This window comes from Cimex lectularius, unplaced genomic scaffold (genome assembly GCF_000648675.2).
Source record: "Cimex lectularius strain Harlan isolate CLEC.00 unplaced genomic scaffold, Clec_2.1 scaffold137, whole genome shotgun sequence".
Taxonomy (NCBI): Eukaryota; Metazoa; Arthropoda; class Insecta; order Hemiptera; family Cimicidae; genus Cimex; species Cimex lectularius.
In genome coordinates, this window is record NW_019392687.1 from 503,457 (window position 1) to 510,083 (window position 6,627).

Sequence of the window (6,627 nt, forward strand, 5' to 3'; positions counted from 1 at the left end):
ACGAACTACCTTAGAAAGTTTCTTTTCTGGTTCATATTGGCAAAAATCCTGTGTGTGCATGTTTATTAACAAAACAAACGCACATTTTTTATAAATATTGATAGATAATAATTCAATTTTTATTTTTTATTAATTTTTATTTAATTTGGTGGTAAAAATATTTTTAATACAGAAAGTTGTTTTGTATTTTTAACTAAACACACCGTATTTGGCAAACAATCGTAAAATGGTACTTACCTCGTCCGAATATGTTGTAATTATTATCTAGAATGTTGGATTCTTTTTAACTAAACACTACATTTCTTTTTATGCCATATATTTTAATTGCTTATGCATATTGAACCATGTCCCTGGTCTCTTCATTGCTACAATATTTTATCGTAATAAATAAACACTTCTTTTTGTTTATCCAAAACAGTAATTTTACAAACTGTATGTATATACCTCACTACTGAGCTAAATGGAACTACAAAGGTTGCAAAAACAAGGATGTCTCATTACTCTTCATTATATATATCAATGTTACATGAACTATACAAATCATTGGTGAAAATTAAACTTTAACATGTTAAGCATTTACATTTGAATACATTGTTATCACAGTTAGATATATAAAATAAGTACTATAAATATACGTTTAGAGATGCTATAAAAAAAAGAATAAATACTTAACCATATTATAAAATTTTAAAAAATAAATAACAAATCTAAAATCTAAAATTACAATAAAAAGTCTTTTGTCAAAATAATTAATAAATACGCAAATATTATTTATATTGTGTGCTCACATTAAATCTAATTCTACGTGCTATCTAAGTTAATTTTATAAACATTCAAAATATTTGTATATTCATAAAAATATTTTGAATATAACCCTAGATAGTAAGTCGTATTGGATTTCATGTGCCCATACCAAATAATTGTTATAATTATTAATAATTTTTGCTTATTTATACAGAAGGCTTTATATTGTAATTTTAGAGTTATAAATTTTATTCATAGTTTTTGTATTTTATACTACTGTTTTTGTATTTTACAATATGGTTGAGTATTTATTGTTTTTATTTATTGTAACTCTAAACATATAATTATAGTATTTATTTTATATATCTAACTGTCAAAAAATGCATTCATAGCTGTAAATGCTTAACGTTAAAGATTATTTTTCAACTTTTGAATAGTTCAAGTAACATAATATCTAATGATAAGTAATGAGACCTCCTTGTTTTCGAAACCTTTGTAACCTTGCTAATCGGTGAGTTCCATTTAGCCAAATAGTGAGGTATGTACATAAAGAAAGATTTCTTATTGTTTTCGTAAAAAGAAGTGTTTATCAATTATAATAAAATAATTGTGGCTCTGCAGACGGACCAGGAGACTTGGCCCGATATGCATTAGCAATAAAATATATAGCAATACAAAATAAATGGTGTGTTTAGTTTAAAAAAATTCTAGATTTAAAATATTTATTTTTGGTAAAAATATTTTTTGCCACCAAATTAAGTTAAAATTATTAAAAAATAAAATTTGAACTGTAGTTTAAATATTGCCATTTCACGAGCCCCCTTTAAGTTTATTATATTAAAATACTGAATATGAGGATTTATTTTAAAATATATGAATTTAAACTATTTTAACTTTAGCTTTGAAAAAAAAGAGGCAATTCTTAAGTAGAACAACGTCCGAAGAAAACAGCAAGGGAAGAATTTTATTCCATTAATTTATTAATTAATCAATAGAAGTATAAAATGCAAAAAATTTGGTAAATTTTAATGTGTTTTTTTCTGCTGTGGTTATTGGCGAATAGTTTTGCGTTTTGCTTGCTTATTGCTGTGTATTCAAAACCTTTAAAATCTAGACATTATGGCATATTCCATATGAAAAATGGGGGTGGATTGTAGATTGCCATTTCAATGGGAATCGCCAAGTGGCCCAGGACGATGGGAACGATTAGTATGAAAGTTGGACCGGTCACTTTCACCAGAGACTTGCCAACGGAGTGAAAGAGAGAAAATGCGGAGTGAGAGCGAGGGTTCGTGGTAAAGGAAGGAGTGAGAGAGAGTGAGAGGTCGAGTGGGAGGGAGCGAGGTAAGGATCATGATCCTGGCCAGCCGGCGGAGAGGGGTGACCCAGTAACGTGACCTTGACAATGAGGACTCGTCGTGGAAGTGTGCCAGCTTTCACCGGGATCACAACCAAAGCAGAAATTCATCCTTCGCTCTTTCTACTAAGAGCCAAACGATTTTTTTTTTTTTTTTTGACGGCGCGGACGAGCCAGGAACTGCGGCTTGAAGTCGCAGGTTCTGCAGTCCGCCTCTTTCGCCACAAAGCCCTGAATTGCAGACAATACAAACCTCCCAGGTTCAACTTATTTCGACCGTGTTAAAAGACCTACTTCTTCAAAGTGAAATTGCCGCTTTTTTTTTTAACAGCCGTGTGAAAAAATCAAAGGATTTCTAAAAAGTCTAGCCAATGATTATATACGCATTAATCACTAATAGAAAATCAATTTACGTATATAATAATAATAATATCAATAAAAAAAATCTTTATTCACCATTTTACGAATTGGAAGTACAGTACATATTTTTTCATTTATATCGCCTCAATTCTGCCATATATACTCTTATATACATATATGTACAGAACCGGTATGCCGCGAAAATAACCCTCTCCGGTTTTTAGTATCCCAGGGTTAGACCTTGGTCTTATCCGTTACACCTTCGAAGATAGGCTTAAGAGGATATCGACAACACTCAATGAAGTTTTAACCTAAGTACACTCACTTTATCATCCATTCTTAAATACGTTCTATATTACATACATGTAGGAGTACCACATATTCCTACATAACCCCATATCACGCTTATAAATACCTATACTTAAAATAGTTTGATTAAGAGTCAACGGGATACTTGATATAACGCCATCGATACACTTGTATACACACAACAGTATCAACACTGAAATGAAAAAGTAAATATAATATAAAGTAAAGAGGAAAGACCCGTACTATCATGGTCAACTGACCTTTGGAGAGGATGTCTCTATTTGTTTATTATGTATTATTTTGCAGTTTAAAGCTAGGAGATATAAAAGAAAGATGACAGTATAAATGCATATACATACAAAATAATGAAACAAAACATGTTATTACCAGAGAATAGGGTAATTGTTTATATATTCTATAACAATAACATAGTTTGGATACTCTATTCCGATTTTTGAAGAAACTGGAATATTCCTATATGTACAGATTTTTTTTATTCTAGGTAATCTTACCGTTGCATATAATATACCAATTTTGATGATCAATTATTCTGCCTTTATTTTGTGAAAATGTATTTATAAGCCTTAATGTAAGTGTGAATATTAAGATACTAATTCAAATCTGTATTTCCAGGCTGCTTTACAGTAGTTAACTTAACTCACAAAACCTCCATTTGACCAATAAACTCCTGATAATTCAATTTATATTTGAAAGATAAGAATAAGACAAAAAAAAATTAACATGGGGCATACGGCAATATAGTGGAACACATCTTCATCTTATTGATATTTGCACATAAACCAGAGTTAATTGTTTTATTTTTACTTGTTTAAACAGAGACTTACCTCGTACCTTCGTCACACAGTTGGCGTCTGTAACAGAAAAAAAAAATTTTTAATCTCTTGAAAAATACGATTGGTACTATTTATTGATATAATTTTTTGTTCATCATTTTTTGTATCATTCATTAGACTGAACTTTTATAAACCTCGAAACATCACTCGAAGAAAAACCGTTCGGCTATCTTCCTTGATATTTTTCAATAATAACATTCTATAATAACTTGAACTTAGACATTTTAGAGTCAAAATATCAAAACAAGAAGATCTATATTCAAAACTGAATGGGTGCCTCAAGGGAGCATACTAGGTCCAATACTTTCTATTATAAATCAGTGATTTTCTGAAAAAGTTACCGCAAAAATTGCAGCATTAGCAGACGATACAGCAGTGGTATAATTAACAGAACGAGCATCGACAATTGCGGCCAAAATCCTTTAAAAAAAGAAGGGGATCAGGACTTATGTATAAATTTCACAAATAAAAAGGACCGTATCCCGATCATCATAAATATCTGTGAATCGCACTGGAGGTCAGTCTGAGATAGAAATCCTCATGAAAAAAATAGAAGACAAGAATAGGTTTAAGGTATAGACAACAAGGTTGTGTGATTTGTTGGTTACCGGCTCCTTTTGGTCCGCCTACCCTTGGTTTAGTTGGTCTGTCAGATGCGTTTCGGCATTTCGCCATCTTCAGTAGATGTCAGGGATATAAGCAGGGTGATGCACCAACACAAACCCAACCACTTAGCATGAAACCTTTCAACCTGTGATAGATGGTTAACTATACTGCTCTGCCTACTATGTGGCTCAATCCTCAAAACAACGTCTAAATAATTCATCCTGTCTGGCTGATGACGATGAATCAGTACTCGGATAGTATTATATATAGTAGTATATTTATAGTATATTTAGATAGTATATTTCTCATATTCCAGGCTATATTCGCTGGTATGGTCTGTCAGATTTGTTTTCCCCAATTGTCTTCATCACACCCTGCTTACAGCACTGATGATGGTGAGAAGGTGACACCGCGGAACTTACAACTAATCGAATTGGCATATATTTGCTTGAAATAAATTTAAGTGACTAGTACTCATTTTAACCGTTGCTAAGTCGATCGGTCACTACTTTAAATTTGAATTTTTATTTGGTATATTGTATTTGGCAACTAGCCATAGCTTGGGTATCTTAGATGTTGAAATACATAATTTATGACCAAACATCGTAGTAAAGTGGACTATTTTTTTTCGTATTTTACACCGCCTAAAACTCCTCTCCTTTATTACACTCCTAATTACAATTTTTGTGAAAATTAAAAAATATATAAAAATCCTCAACATTTTTATGTTCGAAATGATCTGGTTTTTTTTACGAATTACAAAATTGAGGATATTTCTGAAACGACCCCTCCAATCTGCGGAAATCTTTACTGGAGTTTAGGACCTTATAAACTCCACAGATTGCCATAAACGTTGCCTTCGTAAATACATTAGAACTGCAAATAAAAAATAAAACTTGAAAAATTCGATCGAAATTCGAAAATCTGATTTTTTAAAAAGCTTTTTGACCTACTTCATTGGAAACGTCTTTTGGTTTTTGTAGTTTTCATAACTAATCTCATTTAATACATCTTATCCTTTTTAATAAAACCAATCGAATGATATATAATATAATATAATTTGAAATACATGCGCAACAAAGGGCGAAAAAACTGTTTAAAAAACTATGTAGATTAATTAAAATATTATTCTCAGCTCCCGGGCCATCGGCAGGAATGCTCGGACACGGGTGTAATATTTTTCGGCCGAGTATCATCAAGAAACGTTTTAGTAAAATATTACGTCTACCCTCTTAAGATCCCTAATGGTGAACAATAAATTGCTTAAAAAATTCCATTTACGCTTTAAAGTTTACTTATAATCAAATCGCTTATGTAAAGTTTAATTTACCCATTTTTATTATAAAATTGTACTAGATAGTTTGACCTGTATTTGCAATGATTCATCATTCCGCAGGTTATATTTTCGTATAATGACATACCAAAGTCCATGCTTCTTCTTTTTAAGTTGTCTTGTAAAAAAATAACTTCAATTATTGAACTGTTTTTCATTCGATATAACCTATATTTTATATATATTATAAAATTATATTTTTACTGCAGTTTTCTACTTTTTTGACTGTTTATTTTATTTTATTTGGGATTAGATTTTTTTATTTCACAGCTCTTTTTTTAAATTATATATTTCACGTTTGGTTGGAAAGGCCTTTTCGAGCTCCACTTTTTTGGATTTTTAGCAGTTTTTCATCCTTTCTCCAGAACTGCTTCTGTCAATATGAAAACCTTCTTTAGATATTGGTACTGCTTTAAATTTTGTTCTAGTTACCATTTAATAAATTAATTATAGATAATTACCTCAAAACATATCATTTTATTGGGTGCCTAATAAATAAGATCAATTATTTAACAATCGATATAATTCGATATAACCTATATTTTATATATATTATAAAATCTATATTTTTACTGCAGTTTTCTACTTTTTTGGCTGTTTATTTTATTTTATTTGGGATTAAATTTTTTTTATTTCACAGCTCTTTTTTTAAATTATATATTTCACGTTTGGTTGGAAAGGCCTTTTCGAGCTCCACTTTTCTGGATTTTTAGCAGTTTTTCATCCTTTCTCCAGAACTGCTTCCGTCAATATGAAAACCTTCTTTAGATATTGGTACTGCTTTAAATTTTGTTCTAGTTACCATTTAATAAATTAATTATAGATAATTACCTCAAAACATGTCATTTTATTGGGTGCCTAGTAAATAAGATCAATTATTTAACAATCAGCCTTTATAAAATTTTAATTTCAAATCTTGGACAACTTTCATTTAATTATATTTAGAGTGGATTAAATAATTGGCAGAGTTTAATATTAATTTTATTTTTCATGAATGATTCATTTTAATTTGGAGTTTAATCAAACCTAATTTTTCTTTAATTATAATAAATAATTGTTAACCA